Source organism: Mangifera indica, chromosome 11 (genome assembly GCF_011075055.1).
Source record: "Mangifera indica cultivar Alphonso chromosome 11, CATAS_Mindica_2.1, whole genome shotgun sequence".
Classification (NCBI taxonomy): Eukaryota; Viridiplantae; Streptophyta; class Magnoliopsida; order Sapindales; family Anacardiaceae; genus Mangifera; species Mangifera indica.
The window spans coordinates 13,849,354-13,876,468 of record NC_058147.1 but is presented as its reverse complement, the minus strand read 5'-3'; the positions used below and the strand labels follow the sequence as shown (position 1 = coordinate 13,876,468).

The window sequence follows — 27,115 nt, the reverse complement described above, 5'->3', positions numbered from 1 at the left end:
ATTCTATGTATCAGATTGAATCCATGCCAAAGATGTGGAGACGGGTGATATCGACTTGGTTTACAAAGGCATTGATGCAAGTCCAGTAACATCTTAAATTTGGGACTTAATACAGATTCATAAATTAGCTAAGTTCGAGGAAACTATTTCACAAGAGAACATATACATGCAGATTCATAAATTAGCTAAGTTCGAGGAAACTATTTCACAAGAGAACATATACATACAGATTCATAAATCTGGAACTTAATTTGATATTTTGACCAATTTTCAGTTAAAAACCATAAAAATCTAAGAAAATTTTTTCAGTTTTAGACCAGTTTTTAAAATCATATCATATGGCATTGTTCATGAAGTCAATCTATTTGCATGTGGCATAGTAAACAACTCTGACAACATTGTAAAATATGACAAAACATAACAAATGGAAGTCGTTTAAGAAGCCAACAAGATGAGAATCTACATTTTTGGATACCAAAGGCAAAAGCAACAGCAATCAAGTTCAACACTACTGTAACGACATAGTCAACCACAATAAATTCTCAAGAGCCTAAAAGACTAGTCATTAGTTACCTCTGCTGAAACTCCTCCACTTACGTGACATAAACATAGTAAAACTGAGAAAGAACTGCTAAGTTAAACTATTAAGCAAACTAAATCAAAGTTTTCTAAGCAAGTACCGACACATAAAAATAATATACATGGAACACTTTTTCAATGAACATTATATTATAACCCCATGCATATCATCCAAGTAATAGTGAAGCCTCTAAGCAAAAACTTTATATTAAATAAGTAAAACAGTGAATACCTACAGTTTTGCAATCGGGTTTCCACAGAGAATCAAAACCAGTACACAGAACAAAATGCTTGTCCTTTTCATTATCAAAGAAACTGACCAATCATAGGCCCATTGGAGCCTCTGCAAGAATCAAATACAATTGCATGTTTCTTCACTCTAGTAATTTAAAAGCACAAGCAAGCAATAAATATAACTTATACCAAAAAAAAAAAAGAAAGCGAAAGAATAAAGAATGTCATATCATTAACTTTTACATACCACTTAGCAAGAAAAATATAATCAGTGCAAGTGTTCTTGATGCCTACACAATGACATGAACATACAAGCATATAAATTAGGAGTATTGAAGTATATACTTGACTGTTACAAGCAATTCTAGCCTACGGACAGGCCTGTTTAAGGATCAGGCAAAAAGCATTCAATAATGTCATCAAAGATAGTATGCACACAGCTTTTTAAGTTCCTGAATCAAAAAACAAAGGCAAGTAATTAGACAATGAGGCCCAAGACATTAAATAAGTTGAAATTAAATTTTATAATACTAAGACAAAAGAGATACCTTATAAGATACTTATGAAGTAGACATAAAGAATTAAAATGAATAAGATAATTATACAAAATAAAAAACACCTGAAAATCTAAACAATAAAAATATTTTTTAATAAATCACCAAAACACCACGCAACTTTGAAGTATGGCTGCAGGCAGGGCAGTACAACATCAAACCCAAGAACATAAAGCTGAAAGTATTCTTAAACTAACATAAACATGAAAGTGATGATAGGTAAATTACCAAAAGTCGATAGAGAGCCCATAAGTAGCTTTGATAGTCAAACAAAGACCCAAAAGTCCAATTGTAGAAGAGTAGCAATCAACAATCATTGATTTCAAATTTTGCAAACTCTCTTATATGGTTCTAATAGGTACCTGGAGTGTTCAGGTAACGGGTTCTGCTGGAATGATGATTCTGCTGCTACTGGGAAGTTGCTGTTCAAGGATTTCTGGAATTTGTGACTGCTAAAAATGTGATACTGTGATAAGATACTGCTTTTTGGTGACTATGCTACTGCAAGTAGCTGCTGAACCAAGATTTCTGGGTTGTATTGTTGCTGAAACAGAGCTGCTGTGAATGTTTGTATTAAATGGCCGAATTGAAATGTAATGAATATTGTTGTGTAGCAAACTCGATTGCAATGTATGGAATACTGTTTGTATTGATAATCTTTCCAGAAATACATATAAAGTTCACTGGTGAAAGTGTTTCTTAAAAACTTAGCATACTAATTCTCCAAACTCACAATGAAAGGAAAACAGAAATGCAAACTAAAAGAAAACAAAAAATCTTCCTCCAGCATTTTAGAGGAGGAAGCTCTCCCTACACTCCCTTTTCTCAATTTTCTTCTCTGCCCTCCTCCACCTCCAGGTCTCCTATTTCCTTCCCATAACTGCCTCCCCACAACTGCCTCTCCAATTGTGTGGTGACACCTTAGCTAAGGCTATCTCTGTGGTCCCATGCTCATGCTGCATACTTGTTGATGGCCCATGTTGGGACTATTGTTTGTCTGCTGCCATTCCTCCTGCTGATTGAGTGACATCTCTAGCTGCTAAGTTTCTGCCACCTGTATTCTCAGTTTCCTTCACAGCACCTCTTTTTCTCTTCTTCCTTGTGTACACCTTGGCTCTAACAGGTTCCAACTCATCATCAGTTCCACCACTTCTAATTTCAGTTGAATTGGTCTGATCAGGGTTGTAATCAGCATGGCGTTTCCTAGTTTTAATGTGATCTACTGTTGTTATCATAGGAGTCAAATTCTTGACAGAAAGGTAAGATTGGATCACATTGGGCTGTGTATATAGTAGAGATACCCCACAATATTTCACCTTGCAACTGTTTACAGGGCCTTTGTAACCAAAGATAGACAGGCGAAACTTAAAAGAGGCAGTTGTATATTCTCCCCTAAGAATCCGAACAGGACTATACCCCAGTACAATGTGTTCAGAATCAATAGATGTGAAAGGCCACCTACCAGTAACAGAAAGGTTCAATCCAAATATAGAGGGATCCCACTGATTATCGCTGGTTTGAAACTGGTAAGAAGAACCAACATAAAGACCACGGCCACAATAACTCCCCTCAAATGCAATAACAGCACACAGAGCAAATCCAATGAACTTTTTATTGCACCAGTGCTGAGGTAACACAATAGTTATTGAAGATCCTGAACGTTGATAGGTAAACCAATCAGGAATTTTACTCCCTGGTAGACACAAACTAGTTGAAGGTATCTTTTCATATACCTGAAATAAAAATGAACATTCATCATTTCTGAGAACATAGAGATTGTGAAAGAGAAAAAAGGTACCTTTTCATGGCAAAGTCTTAACGATTTAGATGATATATGTTGAAGTTGTAGTTGTGAATCTACCAAAATGTTGTTGCATGCTTTTTCATTCAGTTGCAGGCAGTTTGTAAAGATGAACTCGATTCTGGTATATGCGAATTGGCAACAGCGCTCAAATATTAGTTCTAGTACATCTGCATTTGATTCTTCTACATGTGATGGAAGATGTGGTAATGATTGGAGCTTCTTGCAATTCCTTGCATCTAAAAATAGTACACGGACAGGAAGCTCTGGCAATGATTGAATCATTCTGCAATTGCTTATCAAAAGACGCTTTAGCTGAGAAAGTTGTTTAATACTTCTAGGTAAACTCCTAAAATTGTTTCCCTGTAGATTTAATATTTCCAGAGAGGGCATACAACAAAGATCTTCAGGAATTTCAGTTAGAGAGCAATAAGACAAATTTAAGTGTGTTAATGAACCTAAAACTGAAAATGAAGGCAAAACCAAATTTCTACACATAGAACAATCCAGAACTTGAAGATCTTTACAACCAGCAATAGAGGATGGTAATCCCCTAATAGCAGTTCTTCTTGCATTGAAGGTCCTCAAAGATTTTAAATTCCCCAGGTTATCTGGCAATCTATCGAGTTTTGAGCAACCAGAAAGATACATTGAGCATAAAGATGTCAAGCTGCAAATACTACTTGGAATGGTCTCAAGGTTTTTGAGATTTACAATGTCAACTCACGAAGCCCAATTACATATTCAATAGAAGGTGGCAGCTCCTTAACTTTTGTTGCTCTAGCAAGAGAAAGATACCGTAAATTTTTTATTTCTTGTAAGATTTCTGGGAAACTCTTTAGCTTTGAGCAATTCCAAAGTTTAAGCCTACAAAGAGATTTCAATTCACAAATGGTAGTAGGAATTTCTTCTATTCTGGTTGCAGATAAATCTAATTGTTTTATATTCCCTGAAATCTTTGGAAAGATTTTAAGACTTTTGCAATATCTGAGGTTCATAACCTCAAGCATCGAGGCATTTGAGAGGCCTGGGATCCTGGTCAAGTATCTGGAATCATGAAGATCAATCAATTTCAACTTGGAAGCATGCTGTAACAAAAATTTAAAGGCTAAAATAAATCAGTATCAGTGAACCACATAGTTTACATATGAAAGAACATCTATATCATCATAAATTACACCTTAGTTCCTTTCCAAAGTTGCTCCACCCTACTATAAGGCAATCTAAGTTCAACAAGGTTCTCTATATTAAATTTTGATGGCAATTTTTTCAAAGGGTATCCCTCCCAATGGAGGTACCTCAACTCATTTGAAAGATATTTCAGACCACAAGGAAGATGCACTTTAGAAAAATCCTCAAACTGAAGATGTACTTTAGAGAATTTTCCAAACACTTTGTTAAGCTTGTGAGTATAGAACTTCAGCAACCTAAGATTGGACATATTTGCAAAGGCTCCAGAACTTAACTGAAGGTCTCTTATTTTCGACATATCTAAGAATATGCCTTCAATTGAATCAGTGCCCTAATAAACAAACACAACAAAGTATAAGTGAATATAAAAAGCACAAAACGTCCACAAATCTATAGTACAAAACAATAAAATTTGTATGGGTTTATTGTTTGTTTATTGGACTTTTAATATAAGAAATCAAAACAAGTTCATTAGGCCCTTTACCTTATTATTTTTCAATATGTTGTAGACATCCTCGTGATACCACAACCTACTACGTTTTGCAGGCTATTTGGCAGATTCTTGGAAAACAATTTCTCGACCCATTTCTTGCAATAAATCATGCATTTGCAGCTTGTTATTTGATATTGTTATGAGAGATTTATCACAGAGGTTACGCAATTCAAAATAAAGCGAGTAATGACTGTCTAGCATGAGGGAAATTTTATAAAATGGCCAAAATGCCCTCTCATTAAGTAAAAATGCCCAAAATCACTATTTCCAAGCCAAAATATCCAAAATCACTGTTTTAAAAAAAATGCCTATGACTTTTTTTTAGAATACCAAAATTACTCTTCTTCTCATATTTATATAACTCTCCCACTTACTATGGGGGTTAAAATAATTTTAGATAAATATGAGAGGTTTTTGGATATTTTACATTTTAAAGGCATTTTGATATTTATTTATTTATTTCAAACTTTTTCTAAAATATCGAAATTACCCTTCCCTTCATTTATATAACTCTCCTCACTAACTATGGGGTTAAAATAATTTTAGATAAATATGGAGGGATTTTGGATATTTTACATTGTAAAGGCATTTTCATATTTATTTATTTATTTCAAACTTTTTCTAAAATGTCAAAATTACCCTTCCCCTCATCTATATAAACCCTCCTCACTCATTTTATTTACACACATTTCTCATATCACTCAAACACTCACTCTCACTTTCATTTTTTTTCAACATCAAGTAGTAGGGATTCGTTCGGACGAAAGAAGTTCGTATTTTTAAATTCGTCTCGAAAAAATACTATTCATCAAGAAAAGATATTTATATCAATCTTAGCCTAAAACTTAATTTTATTTGTTAAGTCTAGTTTTTATGTCATAATATGAGGGTTAAATAAATCTTTGACAAGTATGGGGGTTCAATGTAATTTAGGATAAATATGGGGGGTTTTTGGATATTTTACATTGTAAAGGCATTTTCATATTTATTTATTTATTTCAAACTTTTTCTAAAATATCAAAATTACCCTTCCCCTCATCTATACAAACCCTCCTCACTAATTTTATTTATACACACTTCTCATATCACTCAAACACTCACTCTCACTTTCATTTTTTTCCAACATCAATTAGTAGGGATTCGTTCAGACGAAAGAAGTTCGTATTTCTGAAATCGACTTGAAAAAATACTATTCATCAAAAGAAGGTATTTATGCCAATCTTAGCCTAAAACTTAATTTTATTTGTTAAGTCTAGTTTTTATGTCATAATATGGGGGTTAAATGTAATGTTTGACAAGTATGGGGGTTAAATGTAATTTAGGATAAATATGGGGGGGTTTTGGATATTTTACATTGTAAAGGCATTTTCATATTTATTTATTTATTCCATTACTTTTTCTAAAATGTCAAAATTACCCTTCCCCTCATCTATATAAACTCTCCTCACTCATTTTATTTACACACACTTCTCATATCACTCAAACACTCACTCTCACTTTCATTTTTTTTTCAACATCAATTAGTAGGAATTCGTTCGGATGAAAGAAGTTCGTATTTTTGAATTCGACTCGAAAAAATACTATTCATCAAAAAAAGGTATTTATGCTAATCTTAGCGTAAAACTTCATTTTATTTGTTAAGTCTAGTTTTTATGTCATAATATGGAGGTTAAATGCAATGTTTGACAAGTATGGGGGGTTAAATGTAATTTAGGATAAATATGGGGGGTTTTGAACATTTTACATTGTTATGGGGGTTTTAGATATTTTATAATATATACAGGATTTATATAACATGTTAAAAATAGATAGGTATTGCTTTGATACAAGACAACATACAAGGGTGTTACATAAAGAAAGAGATAATTGAGGAGTCAAATGAAATGTTATTAAAATTAGGGCGCATTTTCATATTAAACATTGTAGGCGTATTATAATTGAAATTATAGGTTTTTTCGAGTTTCACCGCTTTAGGATATATCAATGCACATTTTCTAGATTTCTGAAGAATTTTTCGATTGTTGTCATACTAGGGTATTTCAACTTTTAGATTCCGAATTTCAGTTTCGTTATTTCGAATTTCATCGCTTTAGGATATATCGATTCATATTTTTCAGATTTCTGAAGAATTTTTCGATTGTTGTCATACTAGGGTATTTCAACTTTTAGATTCCGAATTTCAGTTTCGTTATTTCGAATTTCATCGCTTTAGGATATATCGATTCATATTTTTCAGATTTCTGAAGAATTTTTCAATTGTTGTCATTCTATGGTATTTCAACTTTTAGGATTCAAATTTTAGTTCTGTTTTTTTGAATTTCACCGTTTTAGCATATATCAACTCGTATTTTTCAGATTTTCTTAGAATTGTTCGATTATTACCATTCTAGGGTATTTCAAATTTTAGAATTCGAATTTCAGCTCAGTTTTTTTGAATTTTATCGTTTTAGGATATATCCACTAGTATTTTTCAGAGTTCTGAAGAAATTTTTTATTATTGACATTTTAAAGTATTTCAAAGTATAAAATTTAAATATCTATTTCAAAGTATAGATATTATAAAAACGTTTTAAATAAAATGTTACAAACAGATAGATGCATTTTGATATAAGATAACATACGAAAGTGTTATATAAATTGTTATATAAATTGTTAAATAATTATAGGGGGATAAATAAAATATTAGAAAAATATGAGGAGTTTTTCTTAATTATTAATAATTGTACGACTGATTTACATAGTTATTATTGATTTTTTTTATTATAAATGAATAATTATCTTCAAAAACTTGTCATTGCAGGATTGATAATTAAAATAGATGGTTATGCATCGGTTCGTTACCAGGGAGAATGGATTCAAGGTCGCAACAACACAATGAAATATGTTGGAGGAGCCAAACAATTGATTAAAATCCCTTATGAAACAACATTCGAGGGATTTATTGAGCTTTTCACAGAGTCTTGCAGTATTGATCCAATGAAAAACTACATTCAAGTATCAATGAAGCCAAGAAAAATTGAGCTTGACTGCCCCATCCAGATCCAAAATGATGAAGATGTCCAGGGTCTTCTTGATATGTCCCAGTACTTTCAAGAATATATTCCTATTTTTGTTACATGTACCCCAATTGAAGGGCAGAAGGAAGAAGATGAAGATGAAAAAGAAAGTAGTTGGGTCAAAAAAGAATACGATTTGGAAAAGTTGATTGATTTCAGTAATGACCCACGTCGGACTGTCGATCTCTTCGGCAGCCATTTTCGGCCACATTTTGGTCGTTTCGGCCTCCGATTTTTACGAAAATCAAATCTACATGTTGTATAACACAAAAGCCCTCAATCAATTCAACAAAAACAACCAAGAATCAAAACATTTTAAGCATTATTCAAACCGTAAACCCTAAAATTTCAAACCCAAAAATCTCAATCAAATCTCAATAATATGAGCAATAACTTGATCCAACACAAGATCACGGGAGATATACTAACCTTCTTTGCCATTTTCGGTTACCGAAAAGCAAGAAAATCTGCCGAAATGACTTTCACCGTGGGATTGCCGTGGGAGGTGGGGTTTTCTTTGAATTGCACAGTGAAAATTTGCTGTGTTTACATATGGGGGCAGTTTCGTCATTTCATAAAACCTGGGCATTTTTGCTTAAACCTGAAATTTTTGGGCAATTTCGCTTAGACCCCTTTAATTTTGCCTATTTTTAATAATCTCCCCTAGCATTATTTGAGCCACATCATCGATATCCTCTCCTTTAAAGAAACAGGCGATATCAAGAAAAATCTCTTTCTGCTCTCTGTTTAGTATATCATAACTAATTTTTAACAAATCATGAATTTGGGGATCACAAACCAATTTCAAATTATACATTGCACTTTCCCATTCTCGTTTGCTCTTTCGAAAGAGGGTAGAACCCAACGCTTTAAGAGCTAATGGATTGCCTTTTGCATAATTTATTACACTACTTGAGAGCTCCATAAAATCTTCAAGAGGATGGCATTGCTTAAAGGCATATTTACAAAACAACAAGAGAGCTTCGTTATGGTTAAGTTCCTCGACCTCATATATGCTCTGCACTCCATAACTACGAAGTACTTGTTTCTCTCGAGTAGTTATAATAATTCTACTTCCAGGACTGAAATGGTCAAGCCCTCCAGCTAAAAATTTTAATTGTTCAAAATTATTCACATCATCAAGAACAATGAAAACTTTTTTACATCGAAGTCTTTCCTGGATATACAGAGGAATTTTGGGAGTGCCTATTTTGAGATTTTCTTCTTCTAATATTTGAGAAAGAACTTGGTCTCTCAAATGACTTAATCCCCATTTTTCTGATTCTTCTCTAACATTAATACAGAAGTAACAACCTTCAAAATCACAAGAAATTTGGTTAAAAATCGCTCCTGCAATGGTTGTTTTACCTATACCACCCATTCCCCAAATTCCTATTATTCAAAAATCTGACAATCCAATGCATAACAATGATTTGATATGCTTAATGCGTGAGTTTAGTCCAACATAGAATCAGAATCACTTGAGATAGATGTATTTTTCAATTTCTTCAAAATATCTTTAACAATCTCATCTACAAGTGTTGCCTCAGGCCTACAAACATGCAGATAAATAGTAGTGAGTTGGAATGTACCATGACATAAGCAAAATAATACGAAACAGTTTATTTTATTCTTTTCTTGTGGGGGACTAGGAATTGTAAAGCTAACTTTCTAATGTTATTTTTCATTGAAAATACCCATAATTTGTCCACAGATATGAAAAAAAAATTGGCTAAATTATATCCTGTAGTGCAGAAGAACTTAATTTCGTCAAAAGGCCATTCCAGGGATGTTCTTGATGAGTCAAATTAACAAGGAAAGATTAAATAATCATTAAATCAAAAATACCAAACTTTTCAAAAAACTCGTTCTGTCATCATTATGAAACCCAAACAAGTTAGAAAGGTCACCAGTATTGAACCAAAACGTGATGCAATAAGTTCACAGCAAATAAATAATGAAATAAAAACAATTTTGCGATCACAGTTCTCACGGCATCAACCAACTAGAAGATTTCAGAAGAAATTAATTAATTAATTAATTAATGACATCTAAAGTCTTATTTTCATATATATTTACTCAGTTAAGATTTTATACCGTTCCTAAATAACTGGATTTTAGCAAGGAATATTATAGCTTATATAGCATTAGTAATTGAAAACTTATAAAGACTTTAGTAAAGAATTAGTAGTTACTTGGTTACAGAGGAAACCCATCCAGATAAATTGGCAGCTTCAGTCAAAGCATTCGTCCAATTCCGAACTTTGTTTCTCATCTCCTTAAAACGTTCTTCATGCTTCACAAAAGCCTCCGGGAAAGTTCCCGTTTGCTTCCGAATATCAGATGGATTCACATTGAAGAAAACTGGTATAACAATTTGGTTATTGAATTTTTTACATTCAAGAATTTTTACAAGTTCATCCAAGCACCATCTAGAGGAAGCATAGTCTTCTGAGAAAATGATTACTGAAATCTTCGATGATTCAATTGCTTTCAAAAGCACAGGAGAAATTTCATCTCCTCTCTTAAGTCCCCTGTCATCAATAAAGGCTTGAATCTGTTTTCGACGCAAAGCCGCATAGAGATGACTAGTAAAGTTATCACGAGTATCCTCGCCTCTAAAACTAAGAAAAACATCGAATTTGGCTTGATGACAATGATAATGAAGAAGCCATAAACGAAATTTTGCCCATAAGATAACGACCTGTTATTAAAAATGATTTTCCTAGGAATGAACGCGCGGCACGGCCCCTCCAGTCAAGAAGATAGTTATTTTCTAAATTTAATTTCCAAACCACTACGTAGTCGGAGACACTCAGGGTTTGTGGGACCTTTTCATTTTTCCTAATGTAAACTTCCTTTTTTTCTCTTTTTGACTCACTGTTATTTTGCACTAAAATTAATAATTTTTAATACGTTTTGTTAATTCGATACGATATAATATAAAAAAACAAGTTAAGAGTGAGATTTTTTGACATAAAAATTATTTTGAATCAATCCAATATAATTCAAAACAAAATCAAATAGGGTAAAAATTGACACACAATAACCCAATTCAACTCGAACTGATATGAATCTTTAGAGAAATATTTACTATAATAGAATTTGGTAGAAACAAATTAAAAAATTGTTGAAAAACAATTATCAACAACAATTATATTCTTACATATTGTATATAATTTTATTTCATATAGTTACAATTACTTCAATTATTATTAAGTTTTAAATAGAAACAGAGTGAATTGCATTACATTTTCCTACCCAAAAGATTGACGTTAACCCACTTTTTTTACACTTAATTGACATAAATAATATTTTCTCACCCAGAATATGTTAATGAAATAACAATATTAGGACATAAAATTACAATTTTATCTCTACTATTTTATTTTTAAAAAATATAATATAACTTTAAATTAACAAAAATTAAAAGCAATATTTTAAACATCAAAATTATATAAAAATCCCGATATATATAAGTAATAAAATATAAGTTGATTAGTCAAATTATTGATGCGTTTTAAAGGTTTTAGTATGTACTTTTTATTTCATTTGTAAACAAGGCAAAATGTTAGATTGTGTGTTCTATTAATAATATGTTAGGGTAATTTCGTGAAAAAATTCAAACGGTAAAAATACATTTTGGAGAGTGAAAACAGTAAATAATTTTATGTCAATTTTGGTCAAATCGGGTTATCCTAAATATTAAAGAGTTGGGTTACGGTTAAAAAATTTTGATACGATTTTAATTCAGATCGGGTTAGAGTTAAAGGTCTCTGACACAAAACCTAAACTAATACTATGCAAGTACGATCCGATAACATAAATTGTCAGTTTATTTTGCACCCAATATATACATATACACATTTTGGAAAACAATTATTTTCTATTTCAATTATGGTTGAAAAACGATAAATTACAATCTTCTATCTAATTTTTCTCTCCATGATAACCGCTAAATGAAATTAGAGCAATTTAATTTATTATAATTTTAAATATTAATTATAATTTATAATCATAAAAATAAAAAAAATTTAAATTATAATTAACTGCATAATCTGTTGCTTTTTATGCGTTTCAGGAATATGTTATTAGATGGAAATGTCTTATAAGCCATATTTAATACCTAATTGCGTTTTATTGATTGGGATGATTTCTTAATTGAAGCGCTTTTTAGGCATTATGCTTGAAATCTAGAAGCAGGTAATCCCACAAGCTTGTTCGGTCTCATCTCGAAGGGCGGGGACCAAAAATGGTGAATGGAGGAAGCTGAAAACCTTCATTTTCTTGCTTTCACACTCATTTTCTCCTTTCTCATCCCACAATCTTTCACAAAGACCAAAAATCACAAGTCAATTAGTTCCGCTCTTTCTTCTTTATTTTTGGTCTTTGTCTTGGCATTGCGAAGAACCACGTCACCACTAGGCGGCATAAATTTGATTACTTATGATTTTCCTAGGAATGAACTCGAGGGATTGATATTTCAGTAAAGTCTGCCCTTAATTGAATGATTGGTGGAATAAGTTTTTTTTTCCCCAGATGACATCGAATGGATCGATAAGACTGGAAGTCTCCAGAGGTAGATTTGTTGGCAAAATCATTATTAGAGACTTAAACAAATTTGTTTGCGTTATTTTGTCGCAGAAATAATTGACTGACGATCCTTGAGCAACCCTTCCTTCCAAGGTTCAGAATGTGATATACAAAAAGGGTGCCAAAAATATATGGTGTTTTTTTGGGAGGAGACCTAGCTCTTTCTTTTATATTTCAATTGAAAAGTTAATTGGACTCCTATAACTTATTAGCCCACACTTATAATTCAAATTAATAACCCCAACATAAAGTATATCAACCTGTTTCCAAATGATCACATTAAGCTTATAAAATAAATTCTTTTTATATTATACATTCACCTGGTTTTAGGTTGAATAATGAAAAAAATTTAATCAATGTAGGTGTGCATTAAAATAAGAATATATATATAGAGGGAGTAACCCTTTTTAAAAGAATTTTCAGATAGATGACATTTTACTATTCTAAAGTGGTAACTAATCAATAAGAAAACAACATAGTTCAGAAAACAGTTCAATCAAAACAACCCTATCAATAATGAATTAAGACAATTTTTGTGTCTTCAAAACAACACAAGATATCGTCATTTACAATTATTTGCAATTATACAATGTGGATCTTTAATTTAAAAATGTGGCAAGAATAACATCTAAAAGTGATCATAATAAGTATATGTTATTACCTATTGGGTCTCTTTATGATTTCTCTTTAATTAATATCTTAAATATAAATATTAGAGAAATTCATGGCTTCCAATAGTTTTAAGATAATTAAAAAAACATACTCATTCAATTGTTATAATCAGTATGAATCATATTTTTTTAGACATATATTCTATAGATATAACTATTATATTGAAGATGAACCGTATCCTTGGTATGCACATTGAACACATAAATTTTAATATAATCAATCATACAGCTGCATACTCAAAATAAATCACATTCTTGCTTGTACAAGATCCACATATATGTGCATATATATTTATATATATATATATATATATATATATATATATATATATATATATATTTACATAAAAAAAAATCATGAACAAAATAAAATTACCAACTCAATCATAAAAATATGTCATTCAATTAACTAATTGCAATATCTCTAACTAATCCCAAATATCAAAAAGACCCTAAATATCTTCATGTCTTCTACATGACTGGGTTACAAGTCTTGACCATTTGGTTAGAAATTTAACCTTATCAACTCTTTGTTTATGTACTCTTTTATAATCATACTCCTTTGTATGAAGTTCCTAACTACATGACATTTTACTTTTCTGTCTTGATTTACTTGTGCTATTGTTGTTCTTAGTAAAGACCATAGATGTACTGATATCATAGTAAATCAAAAGTTTTTAGAAATTGAACAAGTAGTTAAGAATGTGATTCTTCAACCACATAACCTGAGATGTATAATAGGGGATTTCATGTACATGGTTGAAAATACTACTGACAATTACTTGATATTTTATCCATAATATGACTTTTTCAATAGGTATAACAACATCTGTAGAGCTAGATTTCATTATATATTGACAATGACCATTATTCTTAATCTTTTGCTAATATTCCTTTCCTCCATAGGTATAACTCAGTGATCAAGATATAGATTTATGAGGTATCAATTGAGAGCATCCATTGCGAAAAAAAAATCAAGTCTCATGCATATTTATCCTTGCATCTAGCTTCCAATAGTTTCATCACAAAGGATAATTTAGATGTATTTCCTTTCAGCCTCAATCTTTAAATAGTCATTGATACTAGGCTTATCTCTTTTCACAACAAACAAATCATTTGGCTTGCTATTCTGCATGTCATGCCTCTTAAACATACGTTTCATGTATGTCATTTTGAGATAAGTCAGAAATGGTCCACGATCCTTATCATAATGGATCCTAAAACGAAAAATAAATTATGTATCTTCAAGGTCTTTCATATCAAAGTTAGGCAAAAGAACTATTTTTAGTCTCAATAACATGTTGCAAATGCAACCAACATAGAGAACCATACAATGAAGACATATGTAGTCCAATTTGTTTCGCATGATCTCATAACTTATTCAGGAGCAAATAAATTTTGAAGAGAGTCATTTTATATACTAAAAGATATCATATTTATTCTGGAACAAACTTATTTCAACAAAACATATATCCAACTTTTGCATAGGGTTCTCTGAGTCCATATTGAGAAAAGCCAAAAACTTTTGAATAAAACTGCTGTGTATCCTATCTCCAAAATATATAACAATTATGGATGTCTTATTACTTCTAAAGAGATCTGCTAATGAACACATATTTCAAAGATAGAAACATAATAGTACACCATTCTTAGAAATTCAAGTAACAAGAAACATTTTCACAACTCAAATCTTATTCCATATTTCTATAAGGACACTTCAAGCATAGTAGATTGGGATATCTTCCTTAACAATAATGTAGCAATCATTATCGGTCCTAATTGTCACTTTACATCCATGTAAGTCTTTTCTTAAACCTTCATATAAATGGTGAAAGAATCTCAACTAATTATATAACCTAACCTAATCGATTGCTCAAAACTCTGCCAATGGTCATTAACCTTTCTCGAGGGAAAGATAATACAATCAAGAGAACAAGATACTATCTATTATCTTTAAACATTTTGGATCTGTATGAAATTCACTCATATTAGATACTCTCATTAATTAGATGCATGTCTTATTAGGTGTCCAATACCAAACATAATAGAACTATGCATCCTAGGTGACTTCTCTAGTACAATTCCAAATCTTTTCAGATTAGTTTCATGCCACGAAAAAATAATGTTCAAAATTATTATGGTCACCAAAAGATCTCATTCACATATTGGGTCCATAAATTCCAGCATAAATGACAATCCCAAATAATGATCATCTACCATCTAATGATTATGACCAAACATATCCACTTAAAAAATAATGTCTTAATGGAAGATCACATAAAATCATTTATAATCTTGGCCTTTGATTCTAGAATAAGAAACAATTATATTATAAGGTCCCAAAATCCTTAAAACTTTGGCCAAAAAAAAAAATTCATTATGCATCACTTTAATATTCACATTGTTCTCAACTCTTAATTTGGACTCCTACTTACATAATTTTCATTTGTTAACCAACATCATATTCTTAAAAAGAACTTTAGAGAAGTCATTGTTAGCATTGTTAATTGTTGTTATATTGATTTCTAATTCTCTTATGTTGCGTGAGAATTTAATTCAATATAATTTGGGTATAGACGACACCATTGGCAAATTTTGGCACTGTTTTCAGGAAGTTTTTAGTTTGTTTGTTCTTTATGTGATCTTTGAAGCAAGTTGATTTATAATTTGATCCAGAGATTGAAAAGACTGTAAAAAGGTTAAGAAAAGAAGCAAAAAGGAGACTACAAGCACATAAATCTGCTCATGAAGCAGAAGAACACATGGCTAAGAATCAGACCTTAAAAGAGCTTGCTGCTCTAGATTTGAACTAACAATCTCATTGCATTACTTTTCCTAATTTAGATGCTAATACTATATTTGAATTAAGATCTGGATAAATCCATCTTTTACCCACTTTTTGTGGCTCCGAGGTGAAGATCATCATAAACATTTAAAGGAATTTCATGTGGTGTGCATGGATATGAAGCTAAATGGAGTCATAAAGTAATAAATTAAGAGGAGAGCATTTCCATTTTCTTTGAAAGATGATGCACAAGATTGGCTTTACTACTTGTGTGCTGGAAGCATCACCACTTAGCATGAGATAACGAGGTTGTTTTTGAAGAAGTTTTTTCCAACCTAAAGAGCCGTTAGCATTAGGCAGTATAATGGAGAGTCTTTATACGAGTACTGGGAGCATTTTAAGAAACTTTGTGCAAGCTATCCACACTAGCAAATTAATGATCAATTCCTTATTCAATACTTCTACGAGGGACTCTTATTAACTAATAGGAATATAACTAACAAAGCTAGTGGTGGAGCGTTGGTTGACAAAACACCTGAGGTAACCTGAAATTTAATTACAAACATGGTATCAAATTCACAACAATTCGAGATTAGATTAGACCATTCATCTTAGCGTGTCAATGAGGTAAATGTCTTTTCTCTTGAAAGATGACTTGATGATCTAACTTCTCTTGTACGATAAATAGCTATAGGAAAAATAGAGGTATCAAAGGTTTGTGGAATTTGTTCAGTTGTGGGGCATCCAACTAATATATACCCAACACTTCAAGAGGAATTCTTTGAACAAGCCAATGTAGTAGATGGAGTTCTAAGACAATCATAGTGAAATTATAATCCTTTTTCGAATACCTATAACCCAGGTTAGAAGGACCATTCTAATCTCCATTATGGGAATGTACATACAAATCAACCTTCGAGCAACTTTTAGCCATACTAGTAGTCTTACATTCCTAGGCAAAAACAACCAACCCAAAATTCTGATTTAGGTACTCTCTCAAAGACATTGTTAAAACTTTGGCTACTAACATTGTGAAATTTTAGTAAGAGACAAGAACTAGCATTCAAAGTCTGGAAATCAAATGAGTCAAATGGCTATTGTAATTAGCTAGTTGGAGGCACAAACTTCAAGTAAATTGCCATCCCAAACTATGGTGAACCCAAAGGAAAATGCTAGTGCAATAGTGTTGAGGAGTGGAAAAAAGTTAAAGATGCCAATTAAGGCACCACCTATACCAATGCAACAAGAAGAAAAAAAAGATGAAGTGGCGGCAAAAACTAATTCTCCCAACAAGAATGCATTGATAAGTAAATCTCCTTCTTAAAGTGAATATAGACCAGTTCCTCATTTTCCTGAAGCTTTAGCAGATAATTGAAAGTATGAAAGTGATGCAAATTTATATGAAAACCTTTCGAAAGTACAAAGTCAATATCCCACTTTTTGATGCAATCAAACAAGTTGCTCGCTTTGTTAAATTTTTGAAGGAGTTGTGTACAGTGAAAAGAAAGCAAAGGTTCAAAACATATGAAAAAATAAGGGTAGGAAAGAATGTTTTAGCTATAATTTGAAAAAGTCTTCCAGAAAAATATAGAGACCCAAGTATATTTTACATCCCTTGCACAATAGGTGGCACTAGAATTGAAAAAGTCATGTTAGATTTAGGAGCATCTATTAATGTGATGTCATATTCCATTTAGTCTGTTCTTAATCTTAAACCTTTAGAAAAAATTGGTATAGTGATTTAACTAGCTGACAGATCGAATGTCTATTCTAAGGGGTTGATTGAAGATGTTCTTGTCCAGGTTAAGGATAAACTAATTTTTTTAGTTGATTTCTATGTCCTAGACATGAAAAATAATGACCAATTGACACCTATTTTGTTAGGAAAATCGTTTTTGAAAATAACCAAAACAAAAATTGATGTTCATAAAGGCACACTAACCATGGAATTTAATGGTGATGTCGTTCAATTCAATATTTATGATATGATAAAATATCCGAATGTTGATTTTTCTGTTTATTCAATTGATTTAATTAACTCTCTAGCATAGGATGTTTTTAAACTTGGTGACAAAGGTAAGTTGGAAGTGACCAACCGTGAGCATTGTTTGAAAGAAAGTGATAAACTTAAATTAAATTCTGATTTTTAGGATATAATAACAGAAATGAATGAGTTCATGGAGTTGAAAAATTCAAGTAATATGTCTTATATTGAGCTACCAACGTCTAACGAAAGACTTGTACATTCTATATTGTAGGCACCAGTGCTAAAACTGAAACCTCTTCTGGATCACCTCAAATATGTATACCTTGGAGATGAGGAGACCTTACTAAAGATCATATCAATTAATTTAAATGAAGAGCAAGAAGAAAAATTAGTGCAAACTCTAAAGAGGCACAAAATAGCTATAGGATGGACCATTGCTGATATTAAAGGAATCAATCTCTTTGCTTATGTGCATCGGGTTTTGCTTAAAGGGGGAGCTAGACCAATTCGGTAACCATAAAGGAGGCTAAACCCACCTATGATGGAAGTGGTAAAGAAGGAGATTCTAAAGTTGTTACAAGCCAAAGTAATTTCTCCAATTTTGGATAGTGAATGGGTTAGTCTCATTCAAGTTGTGCCAAAGAAGACCGGTATCACAGTGGTAAAAAATCAAAAAAATGAGTTGGTACCCACCGGAGTTCAAAATGGGTGGAAGGTTCGTATGGATTGTAGGAAATTAAACGTTGTAACTCTTAAAGATCATTTTCCTTTATTGTTTATTGATCAGATGTTGGAAAGGGTAGCTGGTTGAGCTTACTATTGTTTTCTACATGGCTTTTTAGGTTATTTTCAAATTGCAATTGCTCTAAAAGATTAGGAAAAGATGACTTTCACATACCCATGTTTTATATAGTCAGTATATTTTCTGCTTATGTTAAACAGATTATAAAAATTTTCATGGATGATTTTACTATTCATAGGATTTTTTCGATAAGTGTTTGTATAATCTTGCACTTGTTTTGCAAGGATGCATTGAAACTAACCTTGTTTTAAATTTTGAAAAATGTCATGTTATGGTTGAACAACGTATAGTTTTGGGGCATGTAGTTTCAACTAGGGGTATAAAGGTAGATAAACCTAAAATTGATATTATTCAATCTCTGCCTTACTCTGCTAGTGTACGAGAAGTTTGTTCTTTCCTTGGCCATGCAGGTTTTTACTGATGCTTTGTTAAGGATTTTTCCCATATTGCATTGTTATTGTGCAAGTTGCTATAAAAAGATGTGGCTTTTGAGTTAGATGAAAGGTGTAAGAATGCATAAGTAGTTACTAACCTTAGCTCCAATTATCCAGCCACTTGGTTGGAATCTTTCGTTTGAGATAATGTGCAATGCAAGTGATCATATTGTAGGAGTTATTTTAGGCCAACAAGTTGGAAGGACGCCACATGTTATATATTATGCCTTAACGACCTTGAATGATGCATAAAAAAATTATTCAACCACTAAAAAAGAACTCCTGGCTATTGTTTTTGCATTGGAAAAATTTTGTTCCTATATATTGGGCACTAAGGTTGTTATTTACTCTAATCATGTAGCCCTTAGGTATTTGATAACAAAGAAAAAGGCAAAACCAAGGCTTATAAAGTAGATTCTTCTGCTAAGTAAATTTGACCTGAAGATCAAAGATAAATATGAAGCAGCGAATCGTGTTGTTGATCATTTGAGTCGTCTGGTTCATGTGAGTAACAAAAAGAATTTCCTGATGAATAGTTGTTTTTCATTAGCTTAAGTTTGCCTTGGTATGCGAACATTGTAAATTATTTAGCCACAAGTATGTTGCCAATTGGGTTATCAAAGGCTTAAAGAGACAACCTAAAAAATGGTGCGAAGTATTCCATATGGGATGATTTATATTTGTGAAAACATTGTGCTGATCAAGTTATATAAGAAAGTGCATACCTGAAACTGAAATTGCTTCTATTATTACCTTCTGTTATTCATATGCTTGTAGAGGCCATTTTGGAGCCAAGAGGACAACATGAAAAATTATAGATTGTAGGTTCTTTTGGCCATCTTTATTTCAAGATTCATATTATTTTTGCGAATCATGTGAATATTGCTAGAAAATAGGTAATATTTCACAAAAAAATGAGATCCCATAAACTCCAATTTTAGTTTATAAAATTTTTGATGTCTGGGGTATCTATTTTATAAGACCGTTTCCTATTTCTTTTGATTACATTTATATTTTATTAGCTATTGATTATGTCTCAAAATGGGTAAAAGCAAAAGCTACCTAAACTGATGACCCTAAAGTTGTTTCAGGTTTCCTTAAATCTAACATATTCAGTAGGTTTGGCATTCCAAAGACTCTAATTAGTGATCAAGGAAAGCATTTTTGTAATTGAACAGTGGAGGCGTTATTGGAAAAATATGGTCACAAGGTTGTACGTCTTACCATCTGTAAACTAATAAACAAGCTAAGGTTTCGAATTGGAGAGATTAAATCATTATTGAGAAAATATTGGTCTAACTAGAAAAGATTAGAGTTTGAGCTTAGATGATGCGTTATGGGCAGATAAAACAACATACAAACACCAATTGGTATGTCACGTACAAGTTGGTCTTTGGTAAGCCCTATCACTTTCTAGTTAAATTAGAGCATAAGACATATTGGGTTGTTAAGCAGTGTAATATGAACTTAGATGAGAGAGGTGAATATAGGAGATTACAACTACAAAAATTAGAAGAAATTCGCAATGATGCATATGAGAGTTCTAGAATTTATAAAAAGAAAACAAAGGCATTTCATGACAAAATGATTTCCAGAAAAGAATTTTCAATCGGCCAAAAAGTTCTCCTTTATCATTCAAAATTCTAATTGTTTCTAGGCAAATTGTGATCTCGTTGGATTAGACCTTTTGTTGTTACTAACGTTTTTCCTCATGATGCTATAGAAATTTAGAGCTCAGCAACCTCGAAGGTGTTTAAAGTCAATGGCCACAGACTCAAACCTTTTTATAAAGGATTGCAAGTTGAAAATGTAGAAGAATTGAAGTGATCTTGTCCATATTGATCAATAGAAAGAGGCATTACGTCGAGCCAACAACAATAAACAAAAGCTTTCAATCTTATTTTATTTAATCTCTCAATTTTAATTTTCATGGGAAATTGTTTTTAAATTTCAGTTTTACGTGCTTCAATTTTGGTTTTAAATTTCAGTTTTAAGATTTTTTATGTTTATTTTGCAATTGTTTTTGTTATTTTAGATCAGGTTCATTTTAATTTCTTATATATCAGCTTTATTTTACTGTTGAGTCATCTTTCTCCTTCTGCCTAAGTATTAGTTGGTCTTATTTTCACAGGGGAGCAGTATGTCATTTTAGTGTTTTAGGGCTAGGTTATGTGTTTCTATAAATATTCAACTCTTGCTATGTTTGTTTTTTTTAAATATAAGGGGTCTATACGCTTAAGTGTAAGTATATTGTTGTTATGTTTCCAAAAACCATTTTTACCAAAAACCCACGTGTCACCTTCTCTCCTACTCAAGCCCTAGCTGCCCCTATCCTCCTCTTAAATCGCCATGGAAAAACCTAAATCATAGCCTAAAAGACCAACAAGATCCACCTGGTTGAAACCTTTTACATGCGAGCCATCTCCCAATCTGACAGCATTTTTTGTTAATTGAAATTTGTAGTCTTCATCATATCCTTCCCACTCGACGCCTCAATCATCATTTTCCTCGCCACAACAATGCACCACTCCTTTAGCTAATCTAGTCCATGTTTTTGTACACAAAATGGGAAGCAAGTCAAGCTCTCCAGTTGCCTAAAGCATAAATTGGGCAGATTCAACACCTTTATTGACAACAAGACCAACAGAGGTATGGGTCCATGTGTGAACACAAAATCTACCCCTATAAGTATGTTAATACTCAGACTCTTGATCAATTGTGCATTCGTAATGAATCTAATGTGTTAGTTGATAGGATAAGTTGGAAAAATTATGTGAATGTGAATTGCCCTGCCTTTATTGAGCTAACACGTGAGTTTTACACAATATTTTAATTTAATGATAATGAGGAGTTTGACTTGCTTACTGAGGGGATAGTTGAGTTTAAGATAATGGGGAGAGAATGTTCATTTTCAATTTCTAAGTTTAACATAGCATTAGGGTTTCTGAAAAAAGATGATGCCATGAGGGAGCAATATGTACGTTCCCAATATGATTACAGTCCTTAGTTTAAACCTGTTGAGTTGTGGTATGAATGGTCTGTCGATTCTGCTCCATATAACCTTAGTGCCTCAAAGAGTTCTTACTTAAAAAATCTTGTGTTTAAATACTTACAACATTTTTTAGCTTTTAAATTTTTCAGGGAGGCCAAATAGTGCAAGTACTTTTGGTAAGGTTGAGTTTTATTTTGTGTGGTGTATGAAGCATAATATTCAAGTTAATTTAGGTTTTTGGTTACTTACTCAATTCCAATCGATGGTCTAAAAGAAAACTAAACCTTTGATCCTTGGTTTATATATCATTCAATTAGCAATTAATTTAGGTTTATTAGATATTTCTAACCATAACATGCATATTGCTTGTGAGATGAAATCGTTGGATATGACTTGTTTAGACAAGATGAAACTTATGACAAAACAATTAGATGGTAGTTTCAGCTTCGTGCAACCTAGACCAATAGTTATGCCTTCTTCTCAGCCTAGTAGACGTCATAAAACAACAACAGACATAGTTATAACTAGTACCCATCTACCAGCAGATATTTCATCATTATCCTATGCTCTTTCATTCAATAACCTTGATACACTGTTGCATAGATTTGAACAGAAATTAGACCGCCTAAAGCATAATCTGATGGCACTTTTTGATTCTCAAGGGTTCACACCACCTTATCCTTACTCTCTATAATACTGATTGTTGTTCCTTTTTCCCACAATTTTTGAGAAGTCTTCTTTCCTTTTTCTTTTATATTTCAGTTTTATTTATTGTATGTTGTGTTTAAACATTGCGGACAATGTTTGGTTTCAATGTGGGGAGGGTTTACCTGTTCTTCTTTTGGTTATGTCTTATTTTTCATCTTATTTTGTTTGTGTTGTTGTTCTTTGCTAGTTAATTTTTAATTTGTGTTTATGTTCTTCATTGATATGGTAGTTGGTGTACTTTCCCTTGGTTTAGTCAAACCAAATACTTCCATTAATTTCATTTTAAATGAATTAAATTGTGTGCATGCCAAGGGATTTAGCTAATTAAGTATGAGAGCAATGCACACTGATTTGTTAGATTATGTAGGGGTATGCACTTAAACAAATTTGATAATTAAGTGATAAAGCTTTGTTTGAAGTTGAGGTGAATTGATTTAACCTGTGAGTTTTGAGCCAAAGAAAAAAGATTGAAACATACATATCAATATGTGTTTTCTTTGATGAGTGATATTCTCTTATGTGAATATATCTCTAGAACTTGTTTTGAACCATTTCAAGACCGCATTGATATATACACGCATGAAAATGATAAAGGCTTTCTTATTTAAACCCTTTAGCTTAAAAAGCTAACCTGTTTCAATTTCCCTAGTTAGCCCCTTGAGCCTGACAAAACCTTTGAGTTGTTGAGCTAAAATCATATTACAAACCCAAAGCTTCAAGCAAATATCCTCACGTAACCATGAATGTTGGCAGGGCATTTAAACTAAATTGTATTGCTTGGTGAATCTGCTATCTTGAAATTTTTAGTGTGGGAGAACAAGTAACTTAAATGTATTAGGATGAGATTACAAAAAGAAGTCGATATGAAGATTTGTTATTACTACTGTCTTATATTGTTATCTTTACTCTCAAAATCTTCGTAGTTATTCAAAAAAAAAAATGACAATAATGGTTTCAGTTTTAGATTTTTGTCCCCTCTATGTGTTTAAATGCTTTGTTAATGCTCATGGTTCTAACCTTTTGTATCTATTAATTCTCACCTTCACCCCAAACCCCATTACAACCTAAAATAAAGTCTTTTTGATTTATGCATACATATAATCTAAGTGGTGGAGATTTGGTGCATAAGCAAGCCTATGGTAGAATGTTTGCAATTGGAAGAACTTGAGTGAAACACCAAACCATTAAAAAAATAAGTGGTATGAGTGATAACCGTGAAAAGATTCACCAAAAACTTCATACGTGCTTTAGAATGCGATTGTCTTGATTTTTCTTTATGCGCATCTCCTTGTGAAGTTTGATTATGATGTATGTTGTTGCTTAAGTCTTGGTTAGTTTAAATCTTAATGTATGCACATTTTTTTTCGGTGTCATGAGAAATGAATTGATAGAGCCTTTTTGTTTTATTTTAAATGATAATTGCAATTTGCTCGAGAATGAGCAAAAGATAAGTGTGGGGGAATTTGATAATGTTGTAAATTGTCATTATGTTGATTTCTAATTCCCTTATGTTGTGTGAGAATTTAATTTAATCTAATAAAATTATGTGTCTTTTGTAGTTTCGTTTTTTCAATTTATACTCTTTTAGGATATATCGACTCGTATTTTTCAGATTTTTAAATAATTTTTTGATTATTGACCTTCTAAGGAATTTCAACATATAGAATTCGAATTTTAGTTTCATTTTTTTTATTTTCAGATTTCTGAATGATTTTTTGATTGTTGACATTCTAGGGTATTTCAACGTATAGAATTCGAATTTCAGTTTTGTTTTTTCATTTTCCCCATTTTAAGATACTAAAATCTTATTTTTTAAATTTTGTCATTTTCTTTTTTATTGTTTTCTATTTTTCATCTTTTTATGTTTTTTTTATTACTACATTTGTTTACATATTTGCTTTTTATGAATGTTTTACGAATTTTTAAAATTTTTGCAAGATATTTCTTGCAAAAGAAAACGTGTTGAAGGCGAGCTGTGAATCCCCGATAAGTCCAGACACTTCCGAGCAGATGTGATATGCCGTGTACAATGCACCGCATTATCCATGATTACTTCTACACTAACCCCGAATTAGCTACGACTATTTGAGAAGACATGTTTCGGACATCTCCTTGTATATGCGTATGTGTACGGTCTACTTTATCTATGATTGTATGTGGATATGTATTGTATTTGATTTCACTTTTTACATAATGTTGTCACTACAAAAATAATTATATGTGATTTGAGTGATGTTACTATCAAACGTTAGATGAAATAAAGAAATACTCAAACAACTCATTCTAACAAATATAAAATGAAGAAATTATTTATACTAAAGTTATTACATTGCATGTCAATACAATTACACATTTGAAACAATAATAAAAATACATTGGTTACATTTAACTGAAATACAACAATGATAAATCATATAACTAAAAAAATTGATTATAAACATGTCAAGATCTCGTCCCTTTGCCTTTTTTAGATGAATGCTACGAGGTGGAGCTCAGAACGGGTGTTGGGCTTTTACATTGGGTTCGTACATGTCCTGGTTCATGGCAACGACTGTAAATCCTAGGTATAACATTTTCTCCTTGTGAAAGATGTTGATTTCTGTTGGAAGGGCGACCCGAACTGCTACTATTGAGGACGGGGGGTAGAATAACTATTTCTTCAGGTGAGTGCAACCAATCAGATTGGTTTCCAAGAGGATTGATAGGTTCCTGATATATTGCACAGTAGATATCGGTGTGAAAGAATGGATGAACCCATGCATTAACATTTGTGAGCCTCATATATCGTGCAACAACAATGACATGTTTGCACGGAATACGTGAAAGTTGAAACTTTCTACACGTGCAAGACATTTCAACAAAGTCTACAATATCCATGTATCCACCAAAATCGACAATCTGATACCAAGTAGGTGTAATTGGTTGAATGTCTAAGCGTGTAGACTTAGACAGACAACTACTGATCTTCTCCTCCGCCTAAGGGGTGACAAAGTTAGGACATTCATCTATAATTTGAAAAAATATTAACACATTTCGTAATAACCAAAACTAAGGGAAAAAGTACATGAGAAAAAACTTTTAATTATTAACGATTTGATACTTACTTGCATGGTTTCTCCTCTCATAAAACCATCGTTGCATGGTACCACGAATGAACTCGATAAGCAGTGTGATAGGTAGGTCCTGTGCATGTCTGACAACAGCATTAAATGGCTCTGCAATATTAGTTGTCATGATATTGTATCGATGTCCTGGAAAGTATGCTCTACTCTAATGCTCAAATCTGACCTCACATAGATAAGCTCCAACTTAAGGGTTCATTGAATCAAGAGATTACATCATTGCCCCAAATTCTGCTTCTGTGTATGATTTTGCAGCTTTCCAATATGCACCCGTAACCTATAAGATAGTAAAAAATATAAGAACTGATTATAATCAAAATGTATGAAAAAGATAAACTTTTACAAATTTTAATACTTGTTTAAACATTATACCTTTGAGTCTCGTTTATACTTTGCCTGCATGTTACACAAAAGATGATGACAACAACATCCATGGTAGACATCTGGAAAGACTTCAACCATTATCGAGTATATAACATGATGTCAATCTGAGATTATTGCCAACTCAAAGAGGTCATGGATGCATTCTTTAATCTTCAAGAGAAACCAACACCACGTATTGTGATATTCTTTTTTGTCGACACTGAAACCAATAGGATATATTTGGTTATTACTGTTAAGAGCCACCGCAATGAATAAATGCCCTAGATATCGACCTTTAAGGAAAGCGGCGTCAATGCAAATAACAGGTAGGAGATATTCTCTGAATGCACGAACGAAACACCCTAATGCCATGAAAAAATTCTTAAATTGATGTTCATCATCCATTTCAATAGCAGTAACGGTGCCCAGATTAGTGTGTTGTAGATTGTAGCAATAATCTGGTAAAAGCATAAATGATTCCTCCAGTGAGCCCCTCAATGAATTTATAGCCCAATTTCTTGCCTGTCACGCCTGTGAATATGAAATATCAATTTTATATTGGTCGGCGATATCCACAATTATTTCCTTAGGCCGATAAATTTCATCAATCATCACAAACTTTGACCTCATTAATTGACCTAAAGCTCGAGCCCCAGCTTGTCTATGATGTAGCATGATTTGATCAACTGAACATGTGTGGGTAGGATTTATATAGCTGATTTGAAACACTTCATCGACTTTGGACTTGGT

At 32.1% G+C, this 27,115-nt stretch overlaps 1 pseudogene; it reads right to left on the bottom strand.

Annotated features, from left to right (window-relative positions):
- Positions 1 to 1,998: 1,998 nt before the first annotated feature.
- LOC123228768 lies at positions 1,999 to 25,757 on the bottom strand (annotated as a pseudogene).
- Between the last annotated feature and the right edge of the window lie 1,358 nt (positions 25,758 to 27,115).